Genomic DNA, 10,267 nt, shown 5'->3' on the forward strand with positions numbered 1-10,267 from the left:
GTGAGATCTCTAAATAATCAATTGCTAAACAAGAATAGCTACAATAAAAACATGCCACTACTAATACATTAACCTCAGCTAAGCTGATTCAAATTAGTTAGATTAATCCCCCCCCCCCCCCCCCCCCCTGCAACCATGTTATCAAGAAATTCACTAACCACAATTGAGTGAGAAAAATATTTAAGTTTGAAGTAAGGAGCTTAGACATTCACATGGGTTAAAAAAGAGTAAACATGAATCTGGGATGTACAATGCTCACAACAGGAGCCAAATACAACTATTAGAATTAAAGGTGTGTTACAAACTTCAATTTCTAGTCCTGCCAATATCAGATGAGTTTTATCAATGAATTAACTAACTTATTAAGTTTTATTATCACTAAGCGAAGCTCACCAAGCTGAAGCCTATAACACGTAATAAATGTTAAAAGGTAGCCCCTTATCTCACAATGACTTGAAAAAAACCTTTTCACACAAAACCCAAAAAACAGGCAATATCAAGCAATAAAAACTCATTGCAAAGACAAGCAAGTCAGGAGAGTATTTGGATCTAGGATTTACCGGCAATAGTTTAATTTGTTTCACCAATATGCACCTGTTCCTTGATTGATATTTAAATGTGGAATTTTTCTCCTTTGTCTCCTTAGATTCAATTCTTTACAGTAAAAATTATTGTCATATTCTAAAAGGATTCTCCAGCCCCCAAACTAAATCAAAGAAATATCAACCAAGTCACAAAACATTTGCAATAAAATCACAGGGAATTAAATTAGTACAGTAAAAATTTGATGACCAGTTTTTTCATCATCTGAGGGGTTGGAGGAAACATCAAACACTCATTCCAATTCCCATCATTAGTATGTTATGTGAGAGTGGAGTGCTTAGAAAGAAGCTTTTCCAACACAGGAAAACAAATTAGAAATTGGAAAGGAAGTATTCATTTCTTCACTCTGAAACAAACAAAACTATAAACATCTCCAGGAGGCTTTCCCGATAGATATTAGTAAAATAACAGAAAACACACTTTTTTTTGTTTTAACGTAGTAATAGAAAAGACATTACAAAACCACTTAAGTGGAGCGAAAAAAACGAAATCAAGGAAAAAGATTTTTATTACTTCCAAAATATTACGGCTTCTGTTGCTTATGCTTGAGTCTCAAGATACCACTCCATCCCATTTTTTCCCTAATCACCCTTTTCTTCCAGATGCAGCTGCTACTCTACCATTTCCACTGTCACTACTAGTCGTTATTTCACACCAATTGAGAAATATTTCTTTCAAAATATACATCACTGATTAAATTTATTTTGACTTTTCGTATAATCTTATATTACATATCAAAGAAGCTATTGCTCTGATTTTTACTGATGAAATCCTATTGAATCGGATGCACAACAACAATGATGGAGCCAGAAAGAAGCAAGGTTCTTACAGATTTAAATAAATCTCCAAACATCGAGACTCCAATGGCAGAAGAAGAGGATGCAACAGACCCCAGGAAACTGACAATCAAGTTCTCAAAAGGTAAGGCTCCATACCAAGTTCTAACACCCACAATGACCCCGGAGTTTGCGCAACAATAGATAAAACATGGTTTCGTTTGGGCGTCGCCAAGATAAACACACAAAAGGGAGGAAGCTGTGGAAAACTAACAATAAGAAACCATCACATCGATCTTCTTCCTACACACAGCTGGAGGAATACAGACATCGCTTGATAGTATTTTAAAAACTGGAACCCTAAACCAGAAAACGAAGGAGACTCTAGGAAATATTCAACATGTAAATAAAAATAAAAGTGCACTCCATGACTAAATTAATCAAAAATTTAAGAAGAATAAGCAAAAAAAAACAAAGCCAGACATTCGTACCTTGCGGTGGAATGGCAACCAGAGGGTAACTGCGTCACCGGAGATGAGGAAGAGGGAAAAAGAAAGAATAAAGGATGAGGCGTGGCAGGAGTGGTGAAGGCGAGGAAGAGGAAGAGGGAGAGGACAAGAGCGAGGAGAGGCTGAATAGGCGAGGCGAGGCTACAGGGCTAGCCATCGGCGGCGAAGTCGAAATGGGTTAGGTGAGCGGGGCAAAACGAGATGAGAGGGAAAGAATGGAGAACGAGATGCGAGTGGGAGAGTCGAATACCCTACACTCCTCTTCGCTATCTTCTCCTACCCGAGCACCATTTTATTTCTTCTCTTTAAACCCTACACACAACTCACCTGCCATTCGGGGTTTCAATGAGCGTTCCGTGCCTCGGAAATCGAATTGCCCGTTTCCCAAAAGATAAAAAAATTCCTTACAACTTTAACCTTTAATATCTATATTCCTTTTTATGTTTTTTAAAATTATTTCTTGAGAAGTCCAAAATACCCCTATCTTATCATGTTTCACAATCCATAATATCTTTAATTAATTGTAGTTTTTTTACCCCTTTTCCAACTTTTTAAAGCCCCTTTAAATGGAAGTACATGCCCTTCGGAAATCCAATCCGGATGGCCAACCAGAAAACGAAGAATGCACAGGGGGGTTAGTGCCCCAAAGCGGATTCTTGAAGATCAAGTCATGTCCAACATGAAGATCATGTCATGTCATGTACATGAAGATCAGGTAAGAATTTAGTGTTAGTGTTGACGCCTTCGTGTACAGGAAAACAGTTTCCAGTGAATAGTGCCCACTAATTAGAAAAATATAAAAAACAAGAGAATCTCTAAACCTATACAGTACACTTATAATTACAACATAATCCTCGAACCCCAAATTGGGTAAAACCATCATTATTACTACATGAGTAACTTATTTAATGTATAATTAAAATATATTAATATATTTATTAGTTGAATTAGATATGTTATTGTGTATTAATACAATAATTACGTGAGGCAATGAAATACGCACATGATTAATTATAATATAGCCAAAAATGAATGTTTTAAGAGGAAAAATTGATTTAATCATAACTTTAATACACTATATATTTGTATGTAATATTACCACTATTAAATCACTAATATAATACAATAAATAAAAAATAAATATAATGAGTAAATAAAGAATTATTTTATTAAAAACGAAATATGCGTAGTATGAATTGATAATATATTTCCAAAAAATTAAAATTAATCAATTGATCAAATACATATTGTAACTATATTTTATTTATCAGACTTAAATATCTAGCTTAATATAGTAATAAAATTTAATAAATATAATATATAAATAAATATAAAACTTTATTACTAATGTAATAGAGTTTTATTGTAATAAGCAGTTCGTAATTAGCATTAAAATCATCAAATTACAAGTTTAGTACATCAGAACAACACATGTTTAAATACAATAAAAGATACACTCATCAGTTATCATTCCACATGCAAGTCGCTATGTCATCTCGAAATTGTGAGGCTCTTGTGGATTCTAATGCACGCTGCCTCCGAAAGCTTGTTACTTGGGTATCCTCTTCCACAAGACCATCGCTATCATCGCTGTCTGTATCGTCCGTTGCACGTAATTGAACCCCATCACCTCCTCCACCAAACTCATTCCCAAATCATCATCTTCCAAATCAAATATATCATTGTAATCCTCTGTACGTATATAATTGTGCAATATGCAACAAGCAATGACAATTTTTGTCTGCACCTTAAAAGAAAATGGACGAGTGCCTTTCAATATTTGAAATCGAGCTTTTAAAGCACCAAAAGTTCTCTCAATAGTATTCCGCAAAGACGAGTGTCTTCGATTGAATAATTCTTTTTCATTCCTAGGAATATTATCTCCAAATTCTTGCAAACGATATCGAGTTCCTCGATATGGAGCCAAAAATCCTCGTACATTTGCATAACCAGCATCGACTAGATAATATTTACCTACAATACCAAATATTTTCTACATTAAATAATTAAAAATAAAATAGATGAAATATTACTGCATAAAATATATTATTTACCTTCAGGTACAAATAGTCTATTTCGGCGAGTCAATGCGTCCTTCAGTACACGAGAATCAGCTGCTGATCCCTCCCATCCAGCTAGTACATAAGTGAATTGCATGTCGAATGTACATGCTGCCATCACATTTTGTGAGAGATAACCCTTTCTGTTCCAAAACCTTGGTTGTTCTTCAAGCGGGATGTTTGCTTTGATATGCGTTCCATCAATAGCCCCAATACAATCCTAACTATATAAACGGGGCCATTAGTATTGACTAAATTTGTATATTAATCTAAATAGAGGGCAAGTGATGTTACCTTGAAGTATGGATAAAACATTGAATTGTTTAAAATCCTCGAGTGTGTGCGTTCTGAAGGCTGTTTGATATAATCAGAGTGAAGTTTGAGGATAGCATCCAACACCTTGTTGAAATATTTACTTATGGACCAATTCGATCTATCAAACATCTCTGCTGTGACACTATAGGCTTGTTGTTGACCAACAGTTAGGAGGAAATAGGCAAGTTGTTCTTCCACTAAGATGGTCTTTGTCGCTGATAAAAACCCTCTGGTATTAAGTATTGTTGCCAATTTGTGAAATACAATTTGATTCATCCTGTAAACTTTTCGAAATTTAACAAGAGATTTGTCTAAGGCCTTTTGCAAATACAAGGGACCATTCATCCCATAAGAATGTGGTACACCCCTGTTGCTAGGGCATAGATAGTATTTTACTATGACGACAATAATACATGCCAATCCAATCATAATTACATCCATATCTTCTTCTGTCATAATATCCATGAGAATCTGCAAATTTAAACTTCTAAATAGTCATAAACAAAAATAATGGCTAATCTTTAATCATAACCTATTCATCCAAACTCAATAATCATATTCACATCAATACTCATCCACCATATTATCCACATAATATATTAAGACAACAAACATATAAAATAGAAACCTTAACCATACTGATAAGTCTAGCAACGTTATAATTCAAACATCGTCTTTAACACATAACAATCTTCTCAAAAAAAATATTGTACTTAAAACGCATTACAATTACTTGTTTGCACAATAATTAAGCCACTTAACCCGCTACGCCACTGTCATTTTTAAAAACATGGTCTTCTTACTTGACGTATTTATCCATTCAGGAGCGTCATACTTTAGTGCCTCTTACAGGTCCGGAATTTCCATGAGGGCATTGACCCAAGGTTCTTCGACATCGCGTTCCTTATACTCCATAACACATTTCATAGCTTCAGCGATCTGGCCAACTACATCAATTAATTGTCTATTGTCTTCAGTGGGCAATTCGCTTCTCTTTCTACGACGACGTGAAGATGGCCCTTTAGTTCCACAAGATTGATCCGCTGTCGAATCATTTCCACTATTGAATTGCGGTGGAGTTCCCATAACTATGTCAACATTGTCGAGCTCATCCATCGGGATAGGAGCCGACTCATCATGGATAATTTCATCACACAGATCTATAGGAGTTGTACTACCATTCCCTACGGCTATTGTGTTTCCGACTACAATAGCCAATTTGTCATAAAGGGGGCAACTTTGTTGTCTATACTTCTCAGCCTCTTTATGCTCCTACAAGAATAAAACATCATTCTTAGTCATGCGAAACAATACAAACTGTTTTACAATATATCATGATTTACTGACCTTAATGTAGTCTTGCCATAAAGAATGACATGCAGTAACTCGTTGTGTGGTTGCATCCCAACCGAACCCACTAGTGTTGAGACAGCTCGTTACCGTTTGGTATGTTTTCTTCCATGATCTTGTTCAATTCTTAAGCTGCTCAATAGTTTTTTTATTGACAGCGTCTTCATTGAACTTACTGACACATTCCGTATATACCCCGTGCTCAAACACCATTGGGCAACTTGTTCCCCATATATACCTGCTCGACTAAAAGATCGAGCATTTTGTTGTCTTCTTCAAAGCTCCAAAAGTCATATGGTCGACCACTTGGTTGTTTTCTTGCAGCCATTTTCAATCTAAATCTGAGATTGTCCTCATGGAAAAAACTTTATCTGACAACCATTACCCGTCACGAAACAAAAACCACAAATAAGAAAATACCATGTGGTGGATATTTATAACACCCGAATCTCCTTACCACATGGCAAAAACATTCCATAGCACTTCAAAAATTGTAAACAACATTCTAAAACTTTCCAAAACTAATCAACTATTTCCATTGGAGATGCAAAACAATGCAAACACACACACACACATCAAGTCCAAATTCACCGAACACCCCTGGTAGAGCCCCATATGACTTCACAGTCACTACGAACTGTACCTCGTCAGTGATGGGGGTGGGGTTTCGTTGGCTGATGGACGCCCGTGTATGCGACTCAACCTTGTTTGAATTGGACTAAACACCATAAACCGTAATTGAGAACCTTAAAAACCCTAGACCCTAAACCCTAACCCTAGACCCCATAGCTCCAAAACCTCCTAAACCCTAACCCTAGACCCCATAGCTCCAAAACCTCCTAAACCCTAACCCCATACCTCCAAAACATCCTAAACCCTAACCCTAGACCCCATACCTCCCAAACCTCCTAAAGCCTAACCCTAGACCCCATTATTCCAAAACCTCCTATACCCTATACCCCAAACCCTAATTCCAGAAGTTAAACAAAAAACCCTAGATCTGAACAACCCTAAGAGCCCCAAACCCTAAACTCTAAACCCTATCACCCATTAAACCTTAGCTGAAAAAAATTGAAAAAAAAACCTAAACCCTAATTCCAGAACCTAAACCCTAACAATACCATAAATCCTTAACCCTAAAAACTTAACCCCTAAATACAAAGCACCAAACCCTAAAAACACTAAACCCTAACCCTAATAAAAATTTTAGACCCTAATCCGTGACACTAAATCCCACAATTATGCACAAATAACCCCAAATTAGACACTAGAACTAAAATTAAATCAAATACAACACTCATTTAATCAGAAAAAAAAATTAGGGTTTAGTCATACCTTCTGAAATTTGGGGAAAACAGAAGCCGATGACTGAAATCAACGCCGAACTGGGAAAATCGATGCTGAATCGAAGTAGAAATTTTGAAATCGAAGCCCAATGTCAAAATCGAAGAAAACCAAAACTGAATTAGGGGAAATCGCAGGAAATCGGAGGGAATTTTGGGGGAAAAGATATGAGCGAGAGGGAGAAGGGAGTGAGATGCCGTAAGGGGGAAAAGAGGGAAAAGAGACAGAGAGAAGAGAGGGAGGCTGAGAGGGATAAGAGAGAGGGAGAAACGAGCGAGAGGTTCAGAGGGAGAACGAGTTCGAGATGGAGAAGGATGCCGGAAGGACGCTCGCAGTGAGAGACGGAGGTAGTAGAGAAGGAGACCGGAGAGGGACGGCGGAGACGAGAGAGCGAGCAGAGCGCTCGGGCTTCACGGAGACGACAGAGTGCTGCGGGAACGAGAGTGTCTATGTGCGGGAACGAAACGTGCGAAATGAAAAAAAAACAGAGACAGTCGAGCCAGAGAGAGCCCGCGCGAGAGAGTCAAGTGGATGATTCTCAAAATCGGGCGGAAAGCACTTTCCGCCCGTTACTCTTGAGACATGAACTCTTGATTCATGTATATTCATGTACATGACAAGAATTTCGGCGCCCCCTAACGACATTAGGACATGAACTGCATAATGCGCTTGAAGATCATGTCCTGAGTCATGTGCACTAACCCCCCCATAGAGTACCCCCCCTATGTTTAGGACTTAGTACTTATGGGTGGCATCCAATCGAGCCGAGAACCTGCATATATTTAGGGTTTAGGGCCAAACTTGATTTAAATATTTCGATCCGAGCCTCGTCTCGAGCCTAAAATTATTATCGAGTTCGAGCCCAAAAAATTTAACTGAGCTCGAGCCGAACTTCGAGCCGAACTCGAGCCTCAACATACATTTAAAAAATTTCAAAAAATATATATCAAATAAATTATATATAAAATTATACATACATTTTACATAAAATTGGGGATGACCTCTACATAAAATTAGGCATAACCCATATATATAATACATGTATAAGATTGAGGCATAACCTCTTCTTAAAATTGAGTAAAATCTATGTATATAATACCTATATAAAATTCGGCATGACCTCTACTTAAAATTGGGCATAATCAATATATATAATACCTGCATAAACATTCCATAAACACTCCATAAATACTCCATAAAATTATCTATACATTACTTAAACACTCCATGAAATTGTTTATACACTCCATAAAATAGTCTAAACACTTCATACACTGCATAATATTATAAATAAACTTCATACAATAATCAAATACAACAAAATTAAATGAAATATCATTATCAATTTACAATCACCCAAATAAAAACTATAAATCCATTATAAAATTACAAACTATAGTTGTTTCTCTTAATGCTAGAAAATAATGCATGAGCAAAATCTCCGCCTATGACAAAAACAAAAAAATAAAATTAGTTCTTGTCAGATAAAAAAATACTATTCCACTACTAATTACTTAATGTCGTTAAAAATATTAAAATTACCATGATGAGAGAAACATGAAAAATCATATAGCTGGTAGCATTATCTCTATACTCTTCTTCTCAGGCTGTAATCATAAAACAAAATTTTAATAAATAAAACTAAAAAGTATACTTAAAAATATCATAATAAAGAATTGATCAAATAAATTCACCTTTTGATTTTTCTTTACACCGTGAAGAACCCGAACCCAATCACTGCCACAAATCAAAGCTTGAACTGTACTTGGTGCCAAGGAAGAACGATATGAGTCTATTACTCTACCACCAGCACTAAATGTAGACTCTGATGTCTGCTGCCATCTTAGATAATACCCAAAATTTTATATGATTCACTTTCCACCATTCTAAAACATCAAAATCATATTGTGAAGTTTCCTCACAACTATATACACCTTCTTCAAGATAAATTTCCAATTCTGACCTTGGTGAATTAACTACATCCTTTTGTTTCATATAACTCATTAACTTTGACCAACCTGAACTTGATGAAGGCCTACGACTTGTGGAAACACCCATAGAGCTAGTACTTGAAACAATCTCTTCATTTCTAATATCCACATTATATAAGGATACATATTCATCGTAGATCTCATATAAGGTGCGTCGAACTAAATTTATATTCATTGCAGCTTCTCCTTAGAATATATCACTGGAAAACACGTTTCGATCAACTTTAATTTGACCCTTGGATCCAAAACTGAAGCAACAACCATCAATAAATTGCATTCATCCCAATACTTCTCAAATTTCTTTTTCATTCTACTAACCATTGTCCTAATGAAAATATTTTCATTTGTAGAATGAAAATCTAGAACTTCTTTTACCCTATATACCTCACTAAGGTACAAATTAGAAGTAGGGTAGTCACTCCCAGAAATTATATTAGTAATTGCATTAAAAACTTCTAAAATCTCACACACTATGTCAACCTTTTCCCATTCATCAAAACTTGGCAAACAATCATATGTTGATTCTCTAACTTTAAATCTAGATAATGCATCTTTGAATTTTAATGCAAAAGACAACATGTCATAAGTGGAGTTCCAACGAGTTGGACAATCAATAACCAACCTCTTTTCACCAAGTTCTAATTGTTGTACAATTTCAGAAAAAGTGTGAAGTCTAGCCTCAGACAGATTTATGAATTTGACACTTTCACGCACATTATCAATGATATCCTTAATCTGAACAAGACGATCTTGGACTAATAAGTTCAAAATATGAGCACAACAACGCACATGAAACAACTTTCCACCACACACCAAATTTTTTTTCCTTGAAAAATTTTGTTTCAAAACTCTGATACAAACATCATTATATGCAGCATTATCAACTGAAATACTAAAAACTTTATTTTCGATCTCCCACTCTCTCAAACACTTGTAAATAGCATCTGTTATATCAACGCCACGAGGAGGAGGAGGAACATGCACAAAACTCAAGACTCGTTTTTGTAGCTTCCAATTACTGTCAATAAAATGCCCATTAATAACCATGTATTCAATTTTTTTATTTTGAGACTTCTAAAGATCTGTGGTAAGACTAATCTTGTTAATATTTTTTAACAAAATTTTCAATTTCTATTTCTCTGCCTCATACACCTCCATACACTCCTTCTTAATGATCTTATGGGATATTTTATCATAATTCATATTTGTCATCTTCATTACAAAATTAAATCCCTCCTCTTCTACTATCATGAATGGATGCTCATGCATAAGAATCCAATGAGCAATGAGTACTCTCATTTTAGCTTGATCATATTTTC

General features: G+C 35.7%; 1 pseudogene; it reads right to left on the reverse strand.

Annotated features, from left to right (window-relative positions):
- Positions 1–2,180, reverse strand: part of LOC137945988 (protein WHAT'S THIS FACTOR 1, chloroplastic-like) — a 4,868-nt pseudogene extending 2,688 nt beyond the window's left edge.
- Between the last annotated feature and the right edge of the window lie 8,087 nt (positions 2,181–10,267).

The sequence above is a fragment of the Aristolochia californica genome, unplaced genomic scaffold, assembly GCF_029961685.1.
Source record: "Aristolochia californica isolate CCGP_79_NKW_82.1479 unplaced genomic scaffold, dmAriCali1.0.hap1 SCAF_12, whole genome shotgun sequence".
Taxonomy (NCBI): domain Eukaryota; kingdom Viridiplantae; phylum Streptophyta; class Magnoliopsida; order Piperales; family Aristolochiaceae; genus Aristolochia; species Aristolochia californica.